Here is a 15,525-nt window from a genome sequence, read left to right on the forward strand (position 1 = left end):
CCACAGTGTCTCCTGCTTATTGTCCTTCTAGTACATCTCTTCCCCCCCCCCCCCCCCCCGGCACGTCACTTCACGCTCCAGCCAGCTGACCCGCCTACCCTTCCCGTGACTGTGCTGGGGAAGCCCTTCCACAGCTGAAGGTTTCTTACAGGCTCCTCTCCAGCTAAATTCCTTTTGGGGGTCTGAAGTACAAATATACAAAATTACTGACCTTTCCATAAAGGAATTGAGAAGAATTGCACATCCCTCACCACATAGCCAAACATCATAAGATTTCATTTAAAGATATATAACATGTTAAGCCTATCTAATGTCTACTACTTAAGGTCCCCAGCGTCCTTCTTTTGGTGATCTCTTGGTGGCTCCTTTCCGTCGCCAGTGACATTTACCCTGCGACCTCTCCAGCCATCCTCGCTTCAGCCTTTTCTTTCGCTTCTATTTCTACCCATCCACCCTAGTTTTCTCCCTCCCTCCTTTCCTCCCTTCCTCCCTCCCCCCTCCCTTCCTCCTTCCCCCTTTCTTTCTTTCTTGCTTTCTTTCTTTCTTGCTTTCTTGCTTTCTTTCTTGCTTTTTCTTTCTTCTTTTCCTTTGCTTGTCTTTTTCTTTCTTTCTTCTTTTCCTTTTCTTGTCTTTTTCTATCTTTCTCTCCCTTTCGTATTTTCCTTTCCTTGTCTCTTTCTTTCTTTCTCTCCCTTTCTTTCTTCTTTTCCTTTTCTTGTCTCTTTCTTTCTTTCTCTCCCTTTCTTTCTTCTTTTCCTTTCCTTGTCTTTTTCTTTCTTTCTCTCCCTTTCTTCTTTTCCTTTTCTTGTTTCTTCTTTCTTTCTTTCTCTTTCTCTTTCTCTTTCTCTTTCTCTTTCTCCTTTCTTCCCTCTTCCTTCTTTCTTTCTCTCCCTTTCTTCTTTTCCTTTTCTTGTCTCTTTTTTCTTTCTTTCTTTCTTTCTCCTTCCTTCCCTCTTCCTTCTTTTTTCTCTCCCTTTTTTTCTTCTTTTCCTTTTCTTGTTTCTTTCTTTCTTTCTTTCTTTCTTTCTCCTTCCCTCTTCTTTCTTTCTTTCTCTCCCTTTCTTTCTTCTTTTCCCTTTCTTTCTTCTTTTCCTTTTCTTGTCTTCTTTCTTTCTTTCTTTCTTTCTTTCTTTCTTTCTCCTTCTTTCCCCCTTCCTTCCTTCCTTCCTTCCTTCCTTCCTTCCTTCTTTCCTTCCTTCCTAGAGACAAGTATGATTCTCATTTAGATTTTCCAACTAGCATCCTTCTATTCATCACTCCATCAGCAGAGGCAACATTCTTCTAGGGACTGACCTTTGGAAACTAGGGTGAATCTGAAATATATGGATTTTAATGGATATGTGAATTTGAAATATCACATAAATTTTTAAATAACTCATTTTTTCTGGTTATAACAGGAACTTCTGCTCATTGAGGAAATATTAGAAATCACAAAGGAATATAAAGAGGAGCACAACAGTTACCTCATCGCTAACTACCACAGATGTAACATATTTCTCTCTCTTTCTCTGTCTTTGGTTTGGCCAGGATCCCCACCAGAAACCAGGAAGAATCTTTCCAAGACCACTTAGAAGGCCAAAATCAAGCCTAACTTGCAACCAATTCTGAAGAAAGTTGAAATTTTCTTTCCTTTTAATGAGTGCAAACCAGTGCAACCAGGAAACCCAAAGGTATTCACTCTCGAGAAGTGAATGATTTAATATTTGACTAGGAAGCCCACGACATGGTTCAGAATTCTAGGAGAATAAAAATGTAGTGTGGGTTTTAAATACATCTGTAAATTCTTTGCCATTTGCCATTCCTTCTATCAAGAGAGAGAGTCGGATTCCTCTCCCCTTGAATACAAACAGGCCTTAGTGACCCAGTTTCTTGAAGGTCCTTCCAGAGATTTTTAAGCACTTGAAAAAAATATACGTATGTACTTCCCCCCTCCTTTTTACACATCGTTAGATACTTTGATTTTTTTTTTTTTCAGCCATCAGTACATTTTGGAGATCTTTCATTCTTTTTCACAGTTGAACAATATTGCTTTGTCCAAGTCCCTTTGTAATGGACATTTAGATAGTCTCTGATCTTTCGCTCCTACAATGTTGTGACGAATAATCTGGCATATACATCACTTTGCATATACGTGAGTATAACTGTAGGATAAAGGTCTTGAAATGGAATTGCTGGGTCAGAGGGGAGGCACATTTGTAATTCTAATAGATATTGCCAGACTGACCTTTGTAGCCTTCCAATTTATTTCCTCTCCAGTGATAAATGAGTTTCCCACACTTCAGGCCTCACCAACCCAGGACCTTATTGGACTTTTGGATCTTTGCCAGTCTGAGTGACCAAAAATGTCTCTCAGGGCAGTTTTAATTTGTACGTTGTTAACAAGTGATGTTGACCATATTTCATATGGTCAAGAGCCTTTTCATATTTACTTTTCTGTGAGCTGTTTATATCCTTGGCTGACTTTTGAATGGCTTGATCGTCTTAAAAAAAAAATGAATTTGGACTTAACCTATTGGGGAAATTGAGACGTTGTCTATGATGGGAGAAGTAGAAATTTCCCCCCGATTTGTTGTCTTTCTGACTTTATTCGTAACACTTATTGTATGGAAAAGTTTTATTTTATTTTTCCATAGGAGAATGTATTATCTTTTCTCTTGTGGCTCCTCAATCTTACATCACAGTTGGAAAAGTCTTCCTTATTCTAAAATCACTAGATAATTTTCTTCTGCTTTTTTCTTCTACTTTGGGGTTTTAAGTTTTTACATTTGGAATTTATCCAGGTGTAGGGTGTAATCCAAATTTATTTTTTCAAGACAGCTTCTATGCTGCTTCAGCACCATTGATCAAATAATACACTTTCTCCTCACTCGTTTGAAATGTCACCTATGTATGTATTTTGGCTTATTTCCACATTCTCTGTTTTGTTCCATTGATTTGTCTGTCTGCTCTGAAGTAGTTTCATATTTTTTAGTTGTTACTGTCTTGGAACATGTTTTCATATCTGGTATAATATTCCCCATTCCTTGCCCTTTGTATTCAGATAAATCTTATTTATTTGTTCATATGAAGTTCTGAATCACCATATCGGCATTTTTAGACCAATATCCTTAACACTTTGCTGATATGGCCACCTTGTCTCAAAGTGCTTATCTCTTTCACTCTCAATATTAAGTGGTTCTTACCATTTGGTCAGAGGCAATTTTAAGGGACACAACTTCCTCTATTCTCTGAAAATGGAAGTATTAGCAAGATAAGGCAAAGAAACCACGCATTTGGTGTGCTCGGTCTTTGGCGCATGTCTGCAGAGTTTAAATCCATCACTACTGATGGGGGCGGATCTCAGGAAAGTGTTAGCGATGTCCTCTATCTGGCATGGAAGTCTGTAGCACATTGCAGTCTCTACCCACACACTCTCCACTGATCTTTCCCTGCCTAGACATGGATTTCCATACTCGTTTACTCATCAGCTATTTTGGGGGAACCCACCATGTTGCTAGGCAGTGTTCTAGAAAACGGCAACGCAGTAGTGTGCGAAAGAGACGGAAAGAATGGCTGCCCGTCTGGATGGTGGAATTTACTTTCTAGAGGGCTGATGGTCACACAAACACACACACACATAAAATAAAACTGTACTCTTCCATTACCAAATCTAGGTCAAGAGCCCCTGACCCACGTCCCAGACACCCATCGTTCTTGGCTCCTCAGACTTCCTTGCCTCTTATTTTGACCGCGGTACTCTGGCTCTCCTTTGGGGAACTGTCCCTCCCACCTCTGGCTCTCCCGGAGCCTACAAGAGTGCTTCACACCCTTGAGATTTGTGACTCGTTCGGGCATATGTAACATGTGAAACCAGAAGAATGAGAGCCCAGGACTTTTTCTGGAATCATTGAAGAACAGGCATTCTTTACACTGGGTGTAAAGCTCACAGAAGGCAAGCTGTACTTTCTGTGGCTGTCTCAATCGTCCTTCAAGTGTGGAAAGTTTTTAAAGAACGAAGACAACACAGAAGAGAGCAAGACCAAGACATTTCACGTCTATTTTACAGACTGAACTGCTTGATCCACCTCATCTCAAACCTAGATCTACCCTTAGACTTTTTTAGTTCCATGAACCACCGATTGTCAGCTGAACCCATGAGATCCTACTTATTTCCTCTTCTTAGAATTTTGCTTTATGATGCACACTGTGTGTCCTTGCATGTGACCTGTGAAGCTATAAGCATTGTTTTAAACGTTTTTCTCCATTGTTCTTTCCCGGGAGCAACTGGGTACCCACTTTACTACTGTTTGTCCATTCTACGTCAGGTCTGTTTTTTGCCACGCCACCAAAACTGAGTCAAGATTGAGAGAGGCTGGCCTGGAAGAACCCTGCCCAAGTGTGGGTGTTCCCAGGGCTGAACTAGGCACAGTGGTCCTTCCAAGATGATCTGTCCAGGTTGCCATGTTGAAGGAATAGTACAAAAACAGCAGCCAGGAAGCCAAGCTATGGTTGGGAGCTGGCCATTGGCTGTTCTGTGGATGGAAGTAAAAGAGCCAGCCAGAGAGTAAGATGAAAAGCAGGACAAGAATGAAAATGAGTCATTCAAGGCCCGAGGTAGGGCATAAGCGTGTGAAATGGATAGGTCTTAGGACCTAAGTCTGGAAACCCAAAACACCCAATGGATGTTTTGTCATGGAGTGAACACTTGAAGGGAGCAAGCTGGACAAGGCAATAATGACGTAGTGCATGCTTGAGTTCTTCTCTTTTCCACACTTGAATATCCTTCAAAGTTACCTCGAACACATCATCACATCTTGCTAAGTATGTGAGTCCAACATTTACAGGATAAACGTTATCATTTCCAAGACCCACGATTTTAGTATAACAGGCTATGATCCAGAAGACTAAATTAAGTCCCTTGGGAGAATCCAGTAGCACTCAACCAGATAATACCCCCCGGGAGGGCAGTTGGAATTATGTTGCAACATTTGTTGGTTGCCAGTGTGACCGCAGGGTGTTAACTGGTGTTTGATGGGCAGCAAACTGGGCTGCCATGTTGGCCTACGAAGCGAAATAGTGTCCCTCCCAAAGCGAAAACGGTGCTCACTCCCAGATGAAAAACTCTGGGGATATCCTGGACAGTAGCCTTCCACTGCCTGCTTCCTAAAGGCTCCTTTACTTCCGGTCATGGGTTCAACAGAAGAAGAGCTTAAAAACACTACCTCTGGCCCAAACTCAAGTTTGTCTCTCATGTGGATGCTGTCTGTTCACACCCGAATCAGATACACTGGGTAACTCTCAGGACACCTGGGGAATGCTGAAAAGGTGCCCGTCATGTTTCCTTTACTTCCCATTGGCTGTTCCAGGCGTACCCACAGCTGCTGCCCCCAGACCCTCAGTGGGGAGATATCAGCCACCATGATGAGTCTCTTTGTCCCAAGGACAGCACGAAGTGTTATTTGCCCGTGAATTGTAAAATGCTTATGCTGCCTCCTTTTGAAGCTCCGGGTTCGCCTTCCGTGGCAAGAGGCTGGTCCTGACACAATGGATTAAACCTTTTCCACTTATTCATTTAGACTTTCGCTTCTTCCAGAACATGGGTGGAGTAAGTTTCTCGTGCCGGATGTGGTGCCAAGGGCTGCGTGCCTTTCTTCCCCATGTCACGTGTTCTCCATTCTCTAGCTTCTTGACCTTCTTTTTTGCTTCTAAGAGTTGTTTTTCCTTGTGAGGCTTTTGGGAGTCATTTTGGCCATTGCATCGAGGAGCTACTTATTCTTTCCGGTCAACCAGAATTTAGGAGGTGATCTCCCACACCCCTTTCTAGCAAAACAAAGTTTGTGTCTATATCATACCCAATCCACCGAAGGACAAGCGTATGTGTGCCCTGCAGCTCTCCCAAACAGCTCAGTCCTCAAGACATCGTTCTGGACCCTTCCCTGTAAACTCCTGTGGTATCGAGACTATTTGTCCTATTGCCACTTCTGGTCTTGAGGAATTACTGGAAACTTCTACTCAGAGGCAGCAGGATACCTGCCGCACACCTACAGTGCCTTGGCTTGGTGATTGTATGTTTGCTTGCTAAGCAAATTGCACAAATTGTTGTTATTTATTTAAAAAATTCCCGGGACACCTGGGTGGCTTGGTCGGTTAAGCATCTGACTTGGGCTCAGGTCATGATCTCACCGTTTGTGGGTTTGAGCCCCGTGTCGGGCTCTGTGCTGACAGCTCGGAGCCTGGAGCCTGCTTCGGATTCTGTGTCTCCCTCTCTCTCTGTCCCTCTCCCTCTCACACTCTGTCTCTCTGTCTGTCTCAAAAATAAACTTTAAACAAATTAAAAACAAAAAAAAAATAAAAAAAGTCCCCCACGCTGGTGACGGCGGGGTCACCAAGTGTTCCCTTCAATTCACTGAGCTTTTATGAGGACTAATTCTGTCCCTTCTCGAGGCTTCTGACTCTAGGGTTACCACATTTCTTTAGTGGCCAGAATGGGCCTAAAACTTCCTTATCAAAGTAGCCTAAAAATCTTAAAAGAAAAGAAAAGAAAAGAAAAGAAAAGAAAAGAAAGTGGATAAACCTTAGTGAGGAGAGGACAGAGAGCTGCTTGGTGGCAGCTGTGATACGTTAAGAAAAGCAGGAGGCAAACCGAACCCAACATGGAACAGTGACAAGGAGCAGAAATCCCTTTTCTGATGCCCCCTCAAGTGTGAATCTTGAAGTAATTGTGCAGTTGATGGGTACAAGCTGATTCTAAAGAGTGGCAATGTTTATTTGTTTCTTGTTGACTTGTGTCTTTGGGACCATCTGGATTTTCACAGTTCTCTCCTTGGCATGTGTAGAAGTGGCTACCCTTGCCCTGAGATTCGTAAAACAAGGTGGAGGCATTCTGGTTCCTGATTCATCTTGGTGGCCTTGAAAACTTCTAACTCAAGGTCTGGGCAATGCTACGCAGTTATTTGTTACCGGTGCTCTGAATAAATAAATGAGGGAAGCAACGTCAACGTCATTTCCGATGATGCGAACCCTGTGAGCACCCTCGCACACCCCTGCAACAACGCAGCGTGGTTGAGTAGGTGCTCTCGGGGCTTCTTACAGAGAGTAATTAACTTGGGCAGAACAGACCCACGGAATCTTCAACCAGTGTTTGGACTTGAGACTCATTGTCTTTGAATCTGTGCACATAACTGAACATACTTTCTATGGTTGCTGTTGAACCTGGGTCGCTGTTGAGCTCCTGAATGAACAGTGGAGATGCCCTTCCTCCGGACAACCCGACATGAGAGTTGAGTTTCTACTGCTTGCAGAAAATGTGTTATATGGACGGAACTGTGTGCTCCCCTTCCCCTGTTCTGCAGCAAGCTCCTAGGTTGAAGCCTTAGCACCCAATGTGGCTGTATTTGGAGACACAAACTAGGGAGATCATTAAGGCTAATCGAGGTCATAAGGGTGGTAGCATGATCCAATTGGACCATGTCCTTATAAGAAGAGAGGTGACGACCAGGGGCGCTAGTGCACAGAGAAAAGACCATGTGAGGACACGGACAGAGGCGGACATCTATGAGCCAAGGAGAGAGGTCCCAGGAGAAAGAAACTTTGCTGACACCTTGACCTTGAACTTGTCACCTCTGGATCTGCGAGGAAATAAGTCTCTGTTGTTTAAACCACTGAGTGCGTGGTATTTTGTCATGGTAGCCCTTGCAGCTTACACAACCCTTAACCTTCCTTCTGTGGTTTCCCTGCTTCCATCGAAGCCCTGGGGGCTCGGGCTCCAGCTTAGGCCGTGGCATCAGAGCTTTGGCATATTAACATACTAAAAAATATGGCACAGGAGAGAAACCAGAGCTTGAACCCCGGCTAAAGCTCTGACATACTGTAGGTGCTGAATCAATGCTTATGGAGCAAATGGAGAAGCCCGTAGGAAGGACTTGTCATAAAAAGTGACTCTGGAACTTCTGGGGCACCTGGGTGGCTCTGTCATTTAAGGGTCCGATGCTCGGTTTTGGCTCAGGTCATGACGTCATGGTTCGTGAGTTCAAGTCCCATGTTGGGCTCTGTGCTGACGGCGAGCAGCCTTCTTGCTTGGGATTCTCTCTCTCTCTTTCTCTCTCTCTCTGACTCTCTCAAAATAAATAAGTAAACTTAAAAAAAGTGACTCTGGAACTTTTGAAGAAGTCACTGCATACTTGACACAAAGAATAAGGAGGAGATTCAGAGGGTCCCGCTGGGAAAGGGCCGTGGAGAGCAATATCAAAGAGGCTCCAGTGAAGAAGGGTCTGGAGCAGGGACAAGTCCCCTGAGGGAGGAGCAGAGGTGTCTCAGAAGTAGTGACAAAAGTTGGCAGAAAACTTCAGAGGGTTTTTGTTTTTTGTTTTTTGTTTTTGCCACGAGTGGCTGAGCTAGTTAGGGCCCAAGGAGTGGGCTTAAGGTCAAAGGATCCCAGTGGCTGGTCTGTATGGGACTCCGGAGTCAAAAATCATTGTCACTGTGAAACTACAGATTTGAAGTCGGGCGGGGGGACGTGGCGTGTGGGCCTGACGAAGCAAGGGTCACATGCCGCTGAGCCAGCATGGAAGCTTCAGCCTCGTCCAAGCAAGACCCTACTAAAAGCTGCTCTTCTGTGAGCTGCCACGGTCTCCTATTTTTCATGATCATCTTGGGCAGCGATGTTGACACACAGCGCGAGGGCCAGCCCCAAACAGGAAGTGAAACACGGAGCTTGGATAATCCAGAGTGGACAAAACCCTGGTGAAAACACTATTCTACGGCACCACGGCCATTCCGCTCCCGGAGCCCAGCAGGCAAACAGAAATGAGCATCCCAGCTAGGGAGAGGCTTTCCTCTTTTCTTACTCTTTCCCTGGCTCACCCGAAGTCCTTCCATGCACGATGGCAGCCCAGGATTTCTCCCTCCATCTCTTCCATAACATATAATTTATCTTTTGAAAAAAAAAAGTTTACTTACTTTTGAGACAGAGAGAGACAGAGCGTGCGTGGGGATGGGGCAGGGAGAGAGGGAGACGCAGAATCCGAAGCGGGCTCCAGGCTCCGAGCCGTCAGCACAGAGCCCGACGTGGGGCTCGAACTCAGGAATGGTGAGATCATGACCTGAGCCGAAGTTGGATGCCCAACCGACTGAGCCCCCCGGACCTCCCTGATTTATCTTTGTTCTTCCAGAGTTCTCTCCATTGCTGCCTTCCTACCTTCCATCCTTGTTCAAAAGCCCTCTGTTGCCTTTTCAGAATGCTTCTAAGGGCCCCGACCATTATTTCTGACTGTCCCTACTGCCGCATGCAGCCTTCAGGACCAGTCCGTGTTGCTTAGCTACTTGAAGAAATTCCCGGGTGGAAGGCCATCCAGGTGTCCCCTCCACACCGGGAGGTATCCCAGCTCTGGAGGCACCTCCCTCCCACTATCAACTCTTAGGCTTGTTTGCAAACGCTGGCCTCGGCAGCACAGAGATGTCACAAACCTCACCCCACGCCCTTCAAGGTTGGCCCTGGCGGTTTTCATATTCAATCCATTATCTGTAGAGACTTCACGTGCCCTTGGCCTTGTCACTCCACAGCTGACAGCAATGTCTTGGCATTCCAGAATATTTTGTCACCGGTGTGACTCAACCCGGATGAGAGTGTTTAATCCCAGCACCATGAGGAAGCACGAAGGAACATCATTTCCTAAAACACGAAATTGCTAGAAACGAGAGCCTGTGAACATGAGACGCACAGTCTCAACGTGGAGACAGCGGAGAGTTCGAGAGGCTTTCCGGAACCACAGAATTTGCTGTAGGCTTTTTAAGATCTGAAGGACTAGCTCTGAAGAAAGATAAAAATGGACACACTAGGGGGACAACTCTGCGTGTAGAACAGTCTGAAAATTCACGTTTGCTCCCACTCAAGAGTACCAACCCTCTCGGGTTCTTCCTGCGATCGCTTTCTGTCTCACTCCAGCTCAACAGCTGTAAACGGCTTTGGTGAATCGTGCTAGTACGTTTCCATTAACATTAGCAAAATTTATGTCAACTGCACTGACAACAGCTGTCAGTCTTTAAAGACCCTAATCTTCCCTTTGCAGGAGAACACACATCTGTGTCACACCCACAGTTTCTCGCACGTCCTGGTGCCATTTGTCTATCTCGTTTCTCTTTTGTTCTCCTCTGGACGCAGAAAGCTCCCCGATCATCAATCAGCTTTAGTGTCAATGAGGTATATTCTGACTTGATACAGCCTCCCCCTCATTATCCCCTCCTCTGGCACAGATGCCTCTTTCTACCAGTGAATGGGGTTTCTCTTGCCAAGCGGCCACATTTGTGTGCTGCAAAGGCAGAAGATAAATCAGGGGCGCCTGGGTGGCTCCGTCGGTTGAGCCTCCGTCTTCAGCTCAGGTCATGATCTCACAGTCCGTGGGTTCGAGCCCCGCGTCGGGCTCCGTGATGACAGCTCGGAGCCTGGAGCCTGCTTTGGGTTCTGTGTCTCCCTCTCTCTCTGCGCCTTGCCTGTTTGCGCGTGCTCTCTCTCTCTCAATAATAAATAAATACTAAAAAATTTTTTAAAAAGGACATAAACCGATTTTGAAACTTCATTATAGTGCAGAAGTTCAGGATAATGTCCCTTTAGTCCATAAACGGAATTTGTTTTCCTATGGAAACATATACAAGGGCTTATGACTCCCACCCGTCAGGAATCGTTACCCCAGGTTTCCAGTCTTTCCAGAAAGTCATGTGATGTGGACAGGCCTCAAGCTCACAGCCTGTTGTACAGACAGATGGAACCACCTCTACGTGTGACCCAGCTGAGAACTCAGGCTGGGGCTTCTCACACTGTTTATGGTGAAGGGCCGGGGCTTTTTATTTCCAATATGTCAGGGACTGCTACTTTTATAAAACATAAAATCAGACACTTGGATGTTGTGGCAATGTCGAATTTCACATAAAAGTTTCTAAGGGCTTGTTCTCGCTTTCTGTGCTTGTTGAAGGCGGCGACAGTTAGCTCATGGACCAGCCCGGATCTGTAGACCAAACAAACTGTGGGTAGCATTCAGTCTGGGCCTTTGGTCCCACTATGCTGACACTCATCCTGCACAAACTGTCAGGTGACACAGGATGTGTTCTCCTCGGCTTCCTAGAGCGGGATCGATTTTAGACCCAAGAGGAGGGAAATCATTTAAACGTGCTTTTAAAAGAACAGGTGCTGAAAACATCTGTCTTTGTTGGGACCCCGAGTCACTGCGATCAAAGCCGGATGATGGACGGCATTCAGGTGGGAAAGAGAAAACAAAGAAACGTGCACAAGAGCGAACGAATCCATTAAGTGGCTACTCAAACTTGGAAAGGGAATCGCCACCGAAAATACGAATGAGTTAGAAAAAAATGGAAAAAGCCATTTAAAGGAAGTGTATTCATTCCGCCCTTCACTCATCAACGGATACTTGAGCGCCTCTTGTCTACCAGTCTAAGTACGGCAACGAATGAAGCCAACAGATCCCTGAGGAGGCTCGGCGAATGTACGACACAAAAATATGACCACAGAACCGAAACGAACCAAAGATGAAGCCAGTTTATTACCATCATGCGTTATTTAAGGGAAGCTGTGGGCACCAGTTGTATCTCAGAGAGGGCCTCGAGATGACAACATTATGTTCTTCTGTTAAGTTTTCCTCGATGATATTTTCAGGGAAATAACACTGGTTGGGGTGGACCACCGAAAAAAACCTGGGATATAGACGAATGGTGTTTCCCGACTGTAGACGTAAGCCCTTGTGGAGGGGAAATGGCACAGGACCAATAAAATGATAGCAACAATGGCGGCCAGTCACTTGGCAATAAAATAGAAACCTATTCTGGGCAGAACCATGTCCAGAGTCTGTAAAAATTGAGCAACGATGTATCCCTTGCTTTCCACGACTGGTTTACATTATTCAACTTTATTTTTGCAATAGTCCTAATGTTAGATATTATTATATTCCTATCAGACATGAGAAAACCAGCTAGAGATTGATACATGTGGGATTAAAACCCAAGTTCGCCTTATGCCAAAGGCATTGACTTTTCCACCCTACTACACTGTCATTGCTACATCACTGTCATTGGGTGAAAGACAGACGAAGAGGGAAAGGGATCCTCGGGAAGATGCAAAGCTTACTTCTCATCGGAAACCACGGAAGCCGGAAGGCAATGAGATGCCATGTTCAAAAACGGTGAGAAACAAAAATTGTCAGCCAGGAAATCTACATCAGGCAACATTGTCCTTCAGAAATAACAGAGAAATTAAGACATCCCCAAATAAACCAAAGACGAGAGAATCGGCTTCTACCAGGGTAGGAGCAAAGTTTTAGTATACTACTGAAATAAAATCGGTATTAATCCGAAGTGGCTTTCTCACAGCAAAGGAAACTATCAACAAAACAAAAAAACCTACTGAACGAGAGAAGACTTTTGCAAATGATACATGTGATAAGGTGTTAATATCAAAAATATACAAAGAGCTAATACAGCTCAACAAAAACTTAAAAATAGAGGGGGTGCCTGGGTGGCTCAGTCGGTTAAGCCTCCAGCTTCGGCTCAGGTCATGATCTCACGGTTTGTGGGTTCGAGCCCCGTGTCGGGTTCTGTGCTGACAGCTCGGATCCTGGAGCCTGCTTCGGATTCTGTGCCTCCCTCTCTCTGTCTCTGTCTCTTTCTCTGAAAAATAAATAAACATTAAAAAAAATTGGTAAACTTAAAAATGGAAATACCGTATGCTCCAATAATTCCAACACTGGGTACTTACCCAAAGGAATCAAAACACTAATTTGAAAATATATATACATCCGTATGTTTACTGCAGCATTATTTACAGAAGCCCAGGGTATGGAAGCAACCCATGTGTCCGGTGATAGATGAATGGATAAAGAAGATGTGGTATATATACATGATTGAATATTATTCAGCCGTTAAAAATGATGAGATCTTCCCATTTGTGACAACGTGAATGGAACTAGAGGGCATTGTGCGAAGCGAAACAAGTCAGACTGAGAAAGATAAATACCGTACGACTTCACCTCCAGAAAGAATCTAAAAATCAAACAAATTAACAAGCAAACAAACAAAAAGCTGAATCAGACCTATAAATACAGAGAACTGCCAGGTGCCATAGGCAAATGGGTGAAGGGGAGTGGGAGACATCGGCTTCCAGCCACGGAATGAACAAATCACGGCAATAAAAGCTACGGCATAGGGAATGTAGTCAATGGTGACATTGCATGGTGACAGATCGTAGCCCCTTGCGACGAGCAAAGCATATCTAGAGTCGTCGAAGCACTAAGTTGTACACTTGAAACGAATGCAACCTGTGCGTCCACTCTACTCGAATCATAAAAAAAGGCGTGACTATTATTTAGCCTTAAAAGAGAAGGAAGTCTTGCCATTTGCAACGTGGATGAGCCTTGAGGACGTTAGGTTAAGGGAAGTAAGTCAGACAGAGAAAATCAATGTTGTATGACTCCATTTCTATGCGGACTCTAAACAAACCAAACTCACGGACACAGAGGACAGACGGGTGGTTACCGGGGGCAGGGGCAGACGTGGGTGGCACTTGGGGGCGGGAAGTGGGTGAAGGTGGTCAAAGGGGACAAGCTTATGAGTTTGAAGCCGAATAAGGGATGTAATGTACATACGGGGTGGTGACTATAGTTGACAACAGTGAATCGTATACTCGAAAGTTGCTGAGAGGGCAAGTCTGGAAAGATTTCGCCGCCCGCACGTGCCTGCGTGCGCGCGCGCACACACACACAGCCACCCGCACGCGCCTGCGTGTGCGCGTGCTCGCGCGCGCGCGCACACACACACCTGTAACTATGCGAGGTGATGGTTGTGTCAACTACCCTTATTATGGCCACCCTTTGATAGCACGTGTCCGGTCGCTGCAGCGAATATCTCATACTACGTTATATGACAATTATATCTCACTCAGTGAAATGAAAAACATTGAAAAAAATTTTAAAGCAATGCAGAGCCTTGAGGAATCGCACGTAAATTTGACTATCGAGGTCCTCTGGCTGCAGCTGGAGAACGGACTGCCGAGAGTAGGTGGGCAGAGGACCAGGCGACCGACAATCGGAGTTGCGCAGGTGAAGGCCAAGGCCATGAGCAGGTGCAGCCGGTGGCCGCAGCGGGCGCAGTGCCTGGGGCCCACAGCACGCGTTACCGGCCTGTGAGGATGTTTACTTTGTTTACTTTAAGCTCAGAATTTAAAAATGAATACATTCATGATGAATGCACAGTAAATTCAACTTGGATTATATCTATCTTTACGTCAACAAAGTGATAAGGCATAATTTTTAGTATGTAGTTTGTGGCAGGAGTGCAGGAAGACAAAAGTCCCCAGGGCCCACTGGAGGCAAAATGTGACGCTGGCCGTGAGAGCAGAGGGGAGAGCGACTCAGAAGATAAAAATTGATGGGGTTGCTGATTGGCTCCATGGTTGGATGTGGGGACCACACAGCTGGGTGGTGGCAATTGCTGAGATGGGAAACAGTGGGAGAGGAAGGCACCGGTGGGGGGACGGCGATGAGCTCGGCTTTGGGCACTTTAATCGCAGGTGTCCGTGGGACGTGCAGAATACAGATAGACGTGCTGTGGTCAGACTCACTACGTTTCATTCCTTTGGTCTCCACAACTGGGACGAGAGCATTGCTTTACCAAATAGAAGCTTCTTTGGAAATGGCATTTATTACGCTGGGATTCTTCCTCTCTCACTTTTATGATAGTAATGGGAGGCCTGGGGACTGTTTGGAGAGATTCGAAGAAGCACCATTCTTGTGCTGCAATGTGTAAACTCTATCAGCACCGATTACATTTCGCAAGATGCAGAAAACCCTTGTTGATTTAAAAATTAAAAAAAGAAAGAAGAGACAACAAAAACAGCTATTCACTCAGCCCCTCTTTGCACATTGAGGCAGATAATGCCATGAATGCTGGAGCCTGAACAACAAATTATATTAAACAAGCCATGCTACGCACATCTCCACCGGAAACACGTGAGAAACCAAAACTTAAGCTGCCAAATGTACTAAATGATCAAGTCAGAAGGAAGTGAATGTCTCTCAGAAGCTCTCCAAGAAGAACTTACAACTGAAGTGTTAAAAAATAAGATTATATACATTTGTTTTATTTTTAATTTTTTTAATGTTTATTTTTTATTTTTGAAGGAGAGAGAGAGAGAGAAAGAGCATGAGCAGGGCAGGGACAGAGAGAGAGGGAGACACAGAATCGGAAGCAGGCTCCAGGCTCTGAGCTGTCAGCACAGAGCCCGACGCGGTGTTTGAACTCACAAACTGTGAGATCATGACCTGAACCGAAGTCGGACGCCCAACCGACTGAGCCACCCAGGCTCCCCAAGATGATATGCATTTGATGGTGACCCTGGAAACATCTTAAATAGTTTTTGACCGCATCTGCAGTTCAGGCTTTATTAAAACCTTTGTTTCTTCAATTGCATCTGATAATATAGAGCATTTTATACATTAGAGAGTATCTGATGTCTTTTGCTCCTATTAAAAAAACTCATATAGGGCA

This window comes from Lynx rufus, unplaced genomic scaffold, assembly GCF_022079265.1.
Source record: "Lynx rufus isolate CCGP_SWC_20201006 ecotype Redwood Valley unplaced genomic scaffold, mLynRuf1.p SCAF_6, whole genome shotgun sequence".
NCBI lineage: Eukaryota > Metazoa > Chordata > Mammalia > Carnivora > Felidae > Lynx > Lynx rufus.